This window comes from Chinchilla lanigera, unplaced genomic scaffold, assembly GCF_000276665.1.
Source record: "Chinchilla lanigera isolate Chin_1 unplaced genomic scaffold, ChiLan1.0 scaffold00014, whole genome shotgun sequence".
Classification (NCBI taxonomy): domain Eukaryota; kingdom Metazoa; phylum Chordata; class Mammalia; order Rodentia; family Chinchillidae; genus Chinchilla; species Chinchilla lanigera.
Window position 1 is genome coordinate 13,241,556 of NW_004955415.1, and position 12,763 is coordinate 13,254,318.

Genomic DNA, 12,763 nt, shown 5'->3' on the forward strand with positions numbered 1-12,763 from the left:
TTTTTAGCTAATCACAGCAGCCACAGCTGAACTATCTCTGTGGGGGCCAATTGAGGCAATTGGCAGTTTTAATTTCAACCCTATGCTTAATAAGTAGAGGAAGGGAATTCTTTAGGGCATCCACATAGCTAACTGCCAATTACTGGTGCTGTTTCTGGGGACAAAAAGTTCCTTTCAGTTGGTTGAGAGTTCCACCCAGTACCTGTTTACCAGCAGAGGTGCTTAAGAGAAGCCACCAAGCCCAGTGCCCAGGGTCTGACTGCCCAGAGAGACCAGGTTTCAATGAGTCTGGGTTCTCAGACCCAGACAGATGACTCAGTGTGCATCCCTGCCTGCTGCTGATCGCCAGAGACCTCCACCTCTAGAATTTCAGTCTGCACAGGAATGATTCTTTTCATACTCAACTAACATTTTTGGCAGCATACTAAGGGAATCAGAAGGCTTAAAATAATATTGAGTTAGCAGTGGTGACGACATGATCACTACTATAATGAGACTAGGTCTCTATGCCTCAGAGCTTCTGCAGTAAGTGCTTGCTGGAGTTGGCATAGAATCACTCAATGCCCAGACTGAACTTCCTGGTATACTTGAGATAAAGCTGACATGTGTTTGTGGCAGCATACCATCTTGGCTTTAAGCTCTGCTCACACCCTCTGTCAAGTCACACCCTGCCATACATTGGGCCGGCCAGCTCTGTTCTCACTGTAGAAAGTGAGTTGTGGACTGGGCATCAGTTGATGGGACATAGAGCCTGCCTCCTGTCCATGGTGTTCATCCCTATCAGGAGGATCCCAGGCTCTGCTTAAAACCTTTAGGGAGAGGAACCTCACCACCTGCCATTAGAGAGGCTGTGGTGTTAGGAGCTGACATCTGCCTCACTCCAAATATTCACTGATCCCCTCCACCCCCCACCCCAAGCACACAGGTTGTAGTATTATTCAGTGCTGCTTCCTAGTTAAGAGTTCTTGCTTGCATACATAAGGAAACTACAGAGGTCCTCTTGGCTTCAATATTTTCCTGAATTTTAGTTCAGCATCTCTGAATAGGTTGCCACCTGGGAACCCACACATAAGATTGTATTTGTGCTGTTATAGTCTGGGTGACTGTGCCTCTTAGGGTCCATAGGGCAGCCTCTGGACACACACATAGAAGTCCACAGGATGTAGAAGATGGGGTTAGGGTTTCTTAGGTGAAAGGGAGACCGCTAGCTGTGCAAGAGCCGGTACTCAGTCCTCATGGAGGCCTCCCTGCTGCCTCTTCCAACACCGCACGTGTTTGAGAGTCGTCCACTGCCCCAGGGGCACGCAGCCAGGATCCAGCACATCTCCCTGAGCTTCTTGCTGGCAAAGTGGGGGTAGTAGGTATTTTTCCCATTTTACATGTAAATGGGAATGGTTAGGCCTGAGAAGAGACCATGCATTTTAAGTTTTGGGGAATCCAGAACTTTATATCAAACCTAAGTCTCACCTCACTCTGCTCTGGTCATAAACCCCTTACCATGGCTGACTTAGACTCAGAGGACATGGTCTGAAACCACACCTGGATTTCAAGGGCCCTCTCACATAAACAGAAAAATATTTGTAGACAGTTGGGTATTCTTTCTCTTTGACGGAGAACTTCCTGCTAAAAAGTTGATAAGGGAAGGGCAGTGGAGAAAGCTGGAGTAGAGGCAGGAACTTCCTGATTCTATAACCCATGGGTTCTGTAATGTCAAGAAAATCCATGATCCCGCGTGGTGGGAAGGTAGCAGGATGTCAGGGTGGGACACAGTCTTGGCCCTGTCTCTTCCCAGCTGATGAAGCATGGAGGAGTAGCCAGCCGTCTGGGTGAAGACAAGCATCCCTCTCCACACCTGGCTGCTCAGATGTCCAGTGGGAGTGTGTGCAGAGAAGTGGGAACTCAAGCAAAGACAGTGATTTTTATGACCATAGTTTTGTGTTAAGATGCTGTCATATTGAATAAATGATTCTGAGAAATTTATAAATTAATTTTATACTGCCATATACAACTCAGTTTCTACCAGTCACTCAGCCTTTGAGCTCCTTCTAAAAACCCAAAACTGCTTGATAATGGGGAGGGGTAGGAGAAGCAGAGGGCTGTGCTTGCAGAAGCTTGGAGTCTCGGGTGGTAGGATTGGCCCTACAGCATGGTTATTGAGGTCTGAGGTATGTGGATAGCAGGATTCCAGGAGAGACTGGGTCCTGTGGACCTGCTTCCTGGGAGGCATGCATGGAGGGGTCTGGAAGGGTGAGTCCTGTTGAGGGACAGCTGTAGGGGACAGGCAGTAATCAAACCAGTAGGAGCTAAAGCCCAAAGCAGAAAGGAGTCTGTCACCTTGAGAAAAAACTGACTTGAGCTAAGTCATCTTGCCTGGAATTTTTCCTGAGCAAGCAACTGTAAGATTTCTGGGGTTGTTTTGTTTTGCTTTGTTTTGTTTTGTTTTTATGTTTTTAGATATAATACCATCATAACTTACTAAGTACCTCCTGCTACATTATACGTGTTACATGTGCTGTCACTGGTACTCACCAGCAAAGAAAGCATTTCCGTGTTTTAAGCTGAGAATACTGAGGCTTGGGTGCCTTGATTTGATAAAGGTCAGAGCTAGTAAATGGGAGGGATGGTATAAATTTGGGGTCCTTCTGCTCCAGGGCCCACACCCTTGACAGAGCACCACTTTGCCATGCTGTAAGTATACTCTTTGCATAGTCCTCCCCACAGTTGGGACCTGTTTCTTAGTATCACCCTTGTGGACGAGCTGTCTTACTTTGACCTCCTGGTCAGGTCTCAGAGACCATAAGGCATGAGCCTCTTGTCCCCCTTCTCCCAGACAACAGGACATCATGCAGATGTGGAGCCTAAGACAGCGTTCTCCCTCCACCCTCCCTGCCCTCCATCTTTAACCCTGACTACAGGACACCGGGGTGCTGTGCTGCATGCGGGTCGCTTGCAGCACAGTTATCACTGGTTCTGCCCAGCTCAGCACCACAGGTGATAGCTAGCTCACCCTTGGAAACAGCGCATCCGAAAGCTTGGCTCCCTGGCCATTGCATCCCAGCACTGCTGTGTTGATGTGTGAGTGTGAGCCAGAAGCTTAACCCTACTCCACAAGTCTCCTCACTTCGTGAAGGCTGCTCTCTGTGTCTTTGACAGATGACCTTGCCTCCGGTACCTGCTTGTTCCACAGTATGATATACTAAAAATTAATAAGCCACATTTCAGTTTGCTCATCTGTAAAACAGGGATATCGCCTACACGTTTGTCTAGCCAAAAGGAGGCTTTGCAGATTAAGCTACACATGGTGTCTAAGATCTCCCAGATAGCTGTATTGACAAAACCACCATACAAAACTGTGGAATAACTTAGGTAAGGCGAATTCTTGGTTCCCTGGCTCCCTCACCCAGTGATCCACTCATGAGTTCGTACTACGTCTTCCTCCACCAGTGCGCCAGCCAGGTGACTTTGTCTTCTGTTACATAGAAGAGAGGCAGGGTGGACTAGAAAAAAACAGCTTTAGTCCCAGTCAGCCACTCACATTTACTTGGCTAACTACTTACCAGCCTTTTATAACTTGATAGAGACCTCCAACACTGAAGTTCCCCATCTGCAGAGAACTTTTTCACAGATAAATAGGCGTGTGCAGAGCAGAAAGGAAATGTACACAGGAGTTCACCTGGCATCGCAGTTGCCTGTTGTCCCTGCCTACCATGCTAGCAGGTGGACTCACTGAAATGTTGTGCCACTCAAGCCTGCAGACTGGCATGCAAGCCCACCTTTTGAAAGGCCATTGGTCACCTGGGGGCTTAGTCCACCCTGTTACAGGTAGCTGTCACACTTCCAGCAAATACGTTCTTGAAAGCAGCGGTGTTGCATTTCAGATTTTTAGAACTCTGAGCTCCTTCACCAGGGCTTAACTCCATCTCTACAAATAAGGAGAGCAGAAAGTTCTAAGAATCCTGCCATCATCTGGTTCTCCTGAGGGCCACAGCAGCAGTGGATAGCTAAGGCTTACATTCCCTCCACATGGAGATCAGAGAGCTACCTTCCACTGCCACCTCCACTACCTTCATGTTCTCACTCCCACACTGAGGATCCCAGACAGGGATCTCCTGAATTAAACCGTGACTCAGGATAGGTAGTAGATCATCCAGTTTATGGCACCCTGGGAACCAAAATGACCATTGACGTGAATAACAACAAAGGAGATGGAATGAGTGTTCCACTCCAAACATGGTGCTGTTGTGGGTAGTTCACTCAAGTTCTTACAGCAAACTCCAGGGATAAGTGGCACCACATTTTCTAGTGGAAGACTTGTTATGGAAGTGGCAGTGAGTGGCAGGGATTGAACTTGAACCCTCAAGTGTCTGCTGTAAGCCTGTGCCCTTCCTCAGTGGAGCACTGCTGGTTACGAGCATGCTGTTTCAAGCATAGCTGTGGCTCCCAGAGGTTGTGTTACCAGACTCATACTTTTCATAAGACAATACCTTCGAAACCCTGGGGAGGGAGCTACCATTCCTTACTTTTCATTATCCTATAGTCAAAGAGATGACTCTTTTTGTCAACGAAATAGAGAGGCTCTACTTTCAGAGTAACAGATAATTCCTTATTCACCAAGATGTTCCAAGTCTGCAGGGTGAGAAGGAACGGGGCTCAGCATGAGCCCACCCACCTATCAACTGCTCACCTCAGCTCTCCCCAGCTCTCGAGCTGCCAGTGACCTGAATGGGAACAGTAGTTTGACTCCCCAGACTCTGGGTAGACCAGACAGATGCTCAGCTGGCAAAGGAACATGCTGGAAGGCTGCTCACTGTCTGGTTGGCACTGCATGCCCCCTAGTGCTTTGGGTGCCAGACCTGTGCAGGGGCACGAGAGCTTAAGCCTTCCATGAGCTCTTTTCTGAGGGCATCTATTTATAAATGCCAGGATTAAATGGGCTTTAAGCTCTCCTTGTCTCTCTAGGAAGGGATTTTGTTACGAAGTCACATGTTAAAGGCAGAATCTTGGGAGTGAGCCCAATCTGGATTTGGACCGTTTTCTCTATCACTTCCTCACTGTGTGACCCTTTTCTGAGCTCCACTTTCCCCAGCTCTTTAGGACTAGGCTAACAATAGCCCCTGCCTCTTAGGGTTGCTGGGTAAAATGAGGCAGGAAATGTAAACCACCCGGTTCCTTTTGGGACACAATGATGAGAATGCTGAGTCAGAAGCTGCTACCTATAAAGCCTTGAAGTCCTCAGTATGTGTTTGCAGTGTCAAGAGCTGAGAAATAAGGTGGGTGGGCTGTGGGAACTAATCCAAGAGATAAAATAAGAAAGGGTTTGTCGTCAAACCTTCCATGTCACCTGCCCCGAGATAATGCTGAATGCCAGCTGTCTGAACCCATGGCTGTCCTATATCTGAAGCTTCCATTTAGCCCAGAGACAGACTTGTGATACAGTGTTCAGAACACCACGCAGCTCTCTCACTTCCTCTGCAAGGTATATTGAGTTGGATCATTTGCTTATCCCTTATTTTGGGACCTGTAAGTTACTGCATCACAACTCAAAGCAGTGAAGATCTTTATCCACAAAGTCTTTTCCACTTTGGTATTATCAGTGGGGCTGGACTTCCAGGAGTGGAATTGGAGAGCTCCAGGTCCAGTCACCTCTAAGTCTGTTGCCAGACTGCTTTCCTGAAGGCTTTTCTAGACCTGGCTAGTGGCATTGAGGTTGGGGGCATCTTTGCCATGGAGCCCATGCCCAACCACAAGCAGTTTTGATGGCTAAATTACTGAGGGCTGTGCCCTATTTAAAGGCACTGTGGTCATTGTCCAGCTAGTGACAATGGCTGAGAAGGAGTGGCTTCATCAAATGTCAGGACCTGTAGGCCAAGAACCTCATTCCACTCAGGCCTCCACAAAGGGCCCCTGGGTTTCAGAGGGAGAGACTGAAGCTGATGGGAGGTGAATTGTCCAGTATCACATAACCCCCTGCTTCTTCTGAGGGCCAGTCTGGTGCTCTCCAAGAGATAAGCACAACAGGCCAGTGTCATGAGACTGCACAGGCAGTTAGAGCGGAGATGGCATGGGGCTGGGAGGAGGCACACTTCTCAGAGAGTGGCCAGGGTTGTAAGCTCACCGGGAAAGAGACATTCAGGTTAAAACTTGGCATTCTTCAGTGGTTGCGTATACAGGGAGGATGGGGCACTGCTCCCCTAATGGACAGTCCTACCTGGGTCAGGGCTATACTTAGCTCGGATTAGGGGCCTCTGGGTGTGGGGCCTTGAGTTGCCGGGCTGCCTTGACTAATCTTTGTAGGCTTTTGGGTTCTAGGTTTCTGCTGAAGTAAGTCCCTACCCGTGACCTCTTGTGTATTACTGGTTCCTGGCACCAAAGTAATGCCAAATAACAGCCAACAAAGTCAGGCACTCTTCTGAGTTTTCTCAGTATGGTTGTGCACTGCATGACAATGTCAACAGCAGTCCCATGAGATCGTATCGCTCATTGGCATCATAGCCATCTTAGCTTGTGTAAATGCACTGTATGAAGTTCAGATAGTGTGTTTTTCATATCATGTCCTGGCCATTAAGCCACGCATGACTGTATTAGTTCGTGTAATCTTCCCACTAACCTGTGACACAGGTACAAGTGATGAGACCAACGAACAGAGGGCTCAGATCTGCCCAGTGTCGAGTGGAAAAGCTGTTCCTGAACCACAGTTCTGGCTCCAGAGCTCTTGTCTGTAACCCCAGCAGTGGGCAGAGCGAGGAAGTCCTGGCTGAGTCCACTTCTCTGCTTGGGACTGGGATCCTGGTCTCCTTAGGACCGTGACAGGCAGCTAGAAGTTCTTGGAGCCTGGTCCTCAGTCTCCTCACCTGTAAAGTAAGATAAGGAAACTTGAGGAGGTTGAAGAGCAGCAAGAAAAGGCTGAGCTTAGCAAGGCTATCATCCTCAGGCACAGACCGGCCAGAATGGATCTTATGGAGCCCTTCTGCTAAGGGCACAGGGAAGCTGGCATGGGAATGAGGTGTGCATGAGATTTGCAGTCAGATTGGTGGCTGGTCCCCTCTTCCTGTAGTCACTGTGACCTTAGACACTTCAGTTTCCTTGCCTGAGAAGTCAAGTGTCTGGCAGGGTAGTTTTAGTGGCATTTGATTTACCCCGTATAAGTACATATTTAGGAAACCCCACCCTGCACACTTCAGTGTTTCTGAGTCAGTTTGGGTTGGGGGCTGCACCCCTAACCCGCTGATCAGTGTCCACCCCTCGCCTGCCTTCTGTCTTCCAGGTTGATCCCTCGGGACCCACAGTCTCATCATGTCTCACAAAGGACGGCAGAGGTACAGGTGGTGGCTTGACTGGTTGGCGATCTCCCGACAGCTGGATCTCCGGCAATGTGAAGCTTTTGTTTGGGTCCTTACCCCCACCCCCATCCCTGCTTTTAGTTTTGCCCCCCTCCTCTTTCATTTTCATTTTTTAATTTAAACCATCCAGACTTCTGAAGAGCAGAAAGCTATGCTGTTGACAGGCACCATTTCCTGAAAGAAATTCAATGTGGACAAAGCATATGTGTAAATTTTTCTGTTGATTTTTTTTTTTTTTTTTTTTTGCCAAATTCAGTACAATGGTACATGAACAACCAGTTTGCAAATTTTGTAGGAGACCAAAAGTGAGTCATAACCTGGGAATGTTTTGAGCACACAATTTTTTTAATAAGGGGTTAGGGGGCAAGTTTGGATTTGTCCTTCATTTTCCCTCTGTCTTCTTGCCTTTACACATCTCTCAGTTCTGCTTATAGCATCTCACTTCCCAGAGAAGACCTGTTACCCCAGAAAGAATTTTGGGGTTTCTCCTGGAATGGGACATGAATGTGGGAGCTGCTGGACTCCTTGGTGGGCTGGTCCTGGCTGCCCCTTGGGCCTTGGACAGCATCAGAGGCACAGAACCACCTGGAAGAAGATAACCAGGGTTTGGCCAGAAGGATTCCACAAGGAGGCAGAAGTGCCGGTGTGGTTCTCTTTTAAGCTGTTGGCAGCCCCAGGCCACGGCAGGACTCACAGTGATGGGAATGGGTCCCCTCTTCCGCCCTGTATAACTGCGTGCCCGAGGGAAGAGGTAGAGTGACCATGCCCCAGCCCAGCTGCACAGGCCTACCTTCCGTGAGGACTGTTGTGCCAAACCTCTGCCTAGTTCACACAGGGTCTTCGTGGGCATCGGCACCACTGTGAGGGCAGTACCCACACCTGCTGTCTGCTGGACCATCGCCTTCCCAGGGTGCCCTCAGATGACCTGCCATGACAGACAACAGCTTTTTCTCAACTGGCCGCTGCCATTGTCTCCCCAGCAAAGGGTATATGCCCTGTGTACAGGGTCCAGTGTCACATCCAGTAGTAGACACTGTTAAGCGCCATCTCCCTTACCCCAGGGACTTTATGTTAGGTGCCCACCCACAGTGTAAATGTATCTAATGGGAAGAGAAGGACCTGCCCCAAGCAGGATAGACCAGGCCAGACAGAGCCCCTGAGGCTGTTGAAAGACCTATGTGGGTCCTTGCCACTTGAAAGCATCTGGGCTGCGACCCGGCAACCCCACCACCCAGTCTTTATGCGTAGCCAGCCCTTCTCCCACTGCCAGTGCTCTCGCAGCCTCCTGCTGGGTTGCTGCGTTACCCTCCATCTGAATGTGCACCTAGCTGCCCCAGACCTTCACCAGGCTTTTCACCCCGTTCTGGCCAAGTGGAATGGGGGCACTGGCAAAGGAAAGAGGAATTGTTTATGTCCATTTTTGTTCGTTGTTTTACCTAACCAAACATAGGGTTGATGGGGAAGTAATTGGAGGGTATTTTGGTTAGTGTGTGACCAAAAGGGGGTTCCCCGAAGCAGCAGTCCTATAACCCTGGGATTATGGGGGAGACCAGCCCAACTTCACACCCAATTTGGCCACTCGTGCCCTTTAGCCTTCTCAGGCCCTGGGCACCAAGGCTTCCCTCCCCTTGGGCAGGTGGCTGGCTACTGTCCGCAGGGCCCCAGGGTTGCAGGTGGTAACAGCCCTTCCCTTTCTGGGCTGTGGTCTACCTGGTGGCCTGTTTCTTGTCTCCTCTCTGACTCTCAGACGGCCCTGAGTATACCCAGAGTTGCAGCTGGAAGCATTGAGGCAGCAGCGTCCCCCCGACCCCCCACCCTTCTGTGGGGGTAGCTGTCTCTATACGGCGCATATGGGACAGACAGTCCCCAAACTTGGTGATCCCAACACTCCCTGGTGGCTACCGGGCTCTAGACTCTCTGGTGAGGGCTGTTACCTAGCAAGTCCCCTGCTTTTTGCCTCTCACTTTCTCCTGCTTTGCCCAGTCTCTGATCTCTGTCTGAATAAGGTCTTGAGTCTGTAGTGTTTCCCTGGGGTACTTTTGTTGGTATTAGAATTCATCCCGCAGACCTCAGTGGGCAGTCTGGGGGTGGGGGAGTCTTCCCTGCACTCTCACCGTCAGGCACTCCCAGCCTGCTCCTGCTGGGCGGCAGTACTTCTTGCCTAGCTCAAGTGAGGGCAGCTCTTTAGCCCCAAGTGCCTGTCCTCCCTGCTCTCTACCCTGTCCACTGCAGGCACCCAACCAGCCAGGCGCAGGCTGGCTCTGCCATGGTCAATGGGCCATCCCTGGGTCAGCCACTCTCCTCCCTCCCGATGGGATCAGCTTCCTCCCTCTGTTGCTTCCTCTTCCTGCCTCTGCCCACCTGAGTTTCTGGCCTGCGAGCAGCTCTATGGGGCATCATCTCAGCACCACCAAGTTTGTTAGCCCTCCCTAAGTTCTAGGAGTTCGCAAACCTTCTGACAGAGTTCTCATGTCTGTGAAAAGGATATCCTGTTGGAGGAACTGTCTTGTCCTTGGGCCTCGTGAGTGTGGACCCAGGTACCCCATCAAAGAGAATCAGTGGGACAGATCATAGTGCCTTATTCCATTGTCCCCCGACCACACCTCCTGGTGCAGCTGGAAGTGGGGCTTCCTTCTCCCTGTCTGTCCATCTATCATTTGCACTCTTGCTCCCTTTCCACTCACAGCCACAGGAAAAGGATAACAGCCTCCCACTACAGTTCTTCCCAAGGGCTGCAGCCAGGCACACACCCCTCACCCACTTGGCACTCCAGTTAGCAGCTTTAGCCCAGGACAGAAAAGCTGCTGCAGAAAGGTGCACTCTGCCCCATGTTCCTTAGTACCCCCTCCCTGCCTCTTACCTCTAGCCAGTAGGGTGCCACTGTGTGCTCCTTCCAGACTGGCTCCATCTGACCCCTTCTGGATACTGGGGACTAAGGATGCAGGCCTTGGCCTGGTCTCTTTCCAGGCCCTTGGGACAGGTCGTAGGAACTCTTTCCTCCTACCCTGATGGGGCTTGCCCCCATGGCTACTTTTCTGAGGGAGTGTATTAAATGTTTACTTAAGAAATACCCTGTTTACAGCTGGAGAAAAGTGTGCCCTCACTGGATGGAGAGGTTACCCTGGGCAGGGCCTGGCTTCCTTTAGGGCACTACCAGTGGTGGCCCTAAAGCAAATAAAAACAGGCCTGGGGCAGGGGCAAAAGCCCTTCACTCCCTCTGTTCCCGGACCCTGTGGTGCTAAGACCACTGCTCACCTCCTTCCAGCCCTCTTGCCCTGGACATTCCCCACCTCTGTCATTCCCTTCCAAGATTCTTAGCTCAACATATCACTTGTCTCCTATCCTAAAAAACCAATGTTTGGAGCAATAAGATTATTTTTGCTTGAATCTTTTTCTAAGAAAAAGAAAAGCTGGCATTGTGGGAAATTTTTAAGTTATTGGCTGTTTACAGAACTTTAAAGGATGAATATCTAGGTGTTAGCCTCAGGGCATCTTTTGGAAACAGGCTTCCACCCCCTGATTGCCCTTGCCTCACTCAGTGCCGCCCCTTCCGGCCCTGCCCACCAAGCTCATTCAGCTGCCCATTGTGCAGACACCCCTGCTCCCACACCTACGGGGCGCGGGTGGCTCTCACTCCAGGTGGGTCTATTGGTTATCCTTCCCTTTGACTAGTTGTCCTCCTGAGGAGCCTGGCAGTCCCCAGACAGCTGGCCCTCTACAGCCTGGCAACCTCAGAACAGCTGTGCTTCCCTCGGCTTTTCAGGGGCCCCCAAAGGTCCAGAGCAATTTCTTCTGCGCCTTCTCGTGCGGAGTTGTGGCCTGGTCAGCACAGTCCATCCCCTTCCCTGCCTTGGCATGAGGGCAGGAGGCTCTTTCCTGGCAAAATGTTCCCAAAGTCACCAGTAGGAGGGACATTGACATCCACAGCCATCACCGCAATGAGTCTACTGCCATTGGTTGCCTGAGGGCTGCTGGGATTGCAGAAGATATCAGGAGGTCCCGCAGGAGAAGGAGCTTCTTTAGGAAGGGACATTTTGAAGAAATCTTGTGACCCAGAGGCTTCTTTCCATCAGAGCAGGGGAGGATAGTTTACTGACTTCCTAACGTTCATTGGGACAGACTTGGGTGTGAGGGAGGTTTTAAGCCAGGCACAAAGTTAGTTTCAAATACTAGTTAATCTATTTTTCTTTATTTTCTTTTTCTTTTTCTTTTCTCTTTTTTCCTTTTTTTTTTTTTTTTTTTTTTTGCACAGAAGCTGGTAATCTAGGACCTACGTGTGAACAACTTTATATGAATATTTTTTGTACTTGGTTTACTTGGGTTGGTATGATACATATATTTAAGTTCCTCGAACACTGTGGATCCCCCTAATGTGTATGAATGACTGAGGCTTTGTAAATTAAGGGACGTTTGTGTGAATAAAGTTATTTGATGGGATCGAAGAAGCCATACATGATTTGAAACCCGAGTGCTTTGTGATTTTTGTTGCCTCCTGTTTGAGAAGGCGGAGAAACCAGCCCAGACCACGGTGCTAGTCTCTACTGTCACCATTGGTGGGTTGCGTGAGGAGAAAGGCTGCTTCTTGCCTCAGTATGATTGAGAAAACTGCCTTGTGGCCCTCAACCGGTCTTCCCTCTCTGCACCTGAGAAAGAGACACCTGTCTGCAGGTGAGCCACTAGTACCTGGGGGCATCCAGGATCCTGACCAAGCCAGATCCGCTCTTCCAGGGCCTGTGCAAACACGGGCAGCCCCTCCTCCAGTTGGCTCCAGGCCTTTTCAACCCCAGCCCTCCAGGTCTGTCTGTTCCAACCCTGGGGAATTTTTAACAAGAGATAAGACAGGTCACCACCACAGCAGCAGGGTAGGAGCTCAGTTGTGGGAAAGCTTGGGCTCCGTTGCAAAGGGCAGAACAACTTGGGGCTGAGGTGGTAGCATCCATGTCCCAGGAGCAAAGGGTCTGAGCCATCCAGGCCACAGCGGTTGGGTTGGGAATGGGGAAAGGAGCAAACAGCCCGTCTTCCCCCACTGGGCCAACAAAAGCCACATTCTGTGAAGAAAGGGGGCTGGAATTTAAGAACCATCTGCCTCTGACACCTCTGCTACCCTGCCTGGTAGCTGTACTATGTGCCCCGAGGAGACTGGGTGAGTACGTGGGGACTGGGAGGAAGAGACTTCTGTCACTTGCCAGGTGGGACAGGCGACACTGCCACAGCTTGCCTCCTCACGTATCTTGGAGGTGGTGATTGCTACCCTTGGAGCAGTTGAAGGCTAAAGGAAAACCTCGTACTGGCCTGGCACTTCATTGGCTCCCAGCAAATGACTAAGGTTTCCTGTTCCTGAGGAGTTGGGTAGGATTTTCCTGGAGCCCAGGGAATGTTAAGGCTGACTGTCTTGGCGCTGTGCATCTTTAATGAAGCCCACC

At 50.2% G+C, this 12,763-nt stretch overlaps 1 protein-coding gene across 3 annotated transcripts in view; it reads left to right on the plus strand.

Moving 5' to 3' along the window:
* Window positions 1-7,542, plus strand: part of Stk35 (serine/threonine kinase 35) — a 36,946-nt gene extending 29,404 nt beyond the window's left edge. For all 3 annotated transcript variants that reach the window (XM_005380745.2, XM_005380746.2, XM_013512394.1), the window contains exon 4: window positions 7,265-7,542. The gene's annotated coding sequence lies outside the window, so the exon portion shown is untranslated. The remainder of the gene's footprint in view (window positions 1-7,264) is intronic.
* Window positions 7,543-12,763: the final 5,221 nt, after the last annotated feature.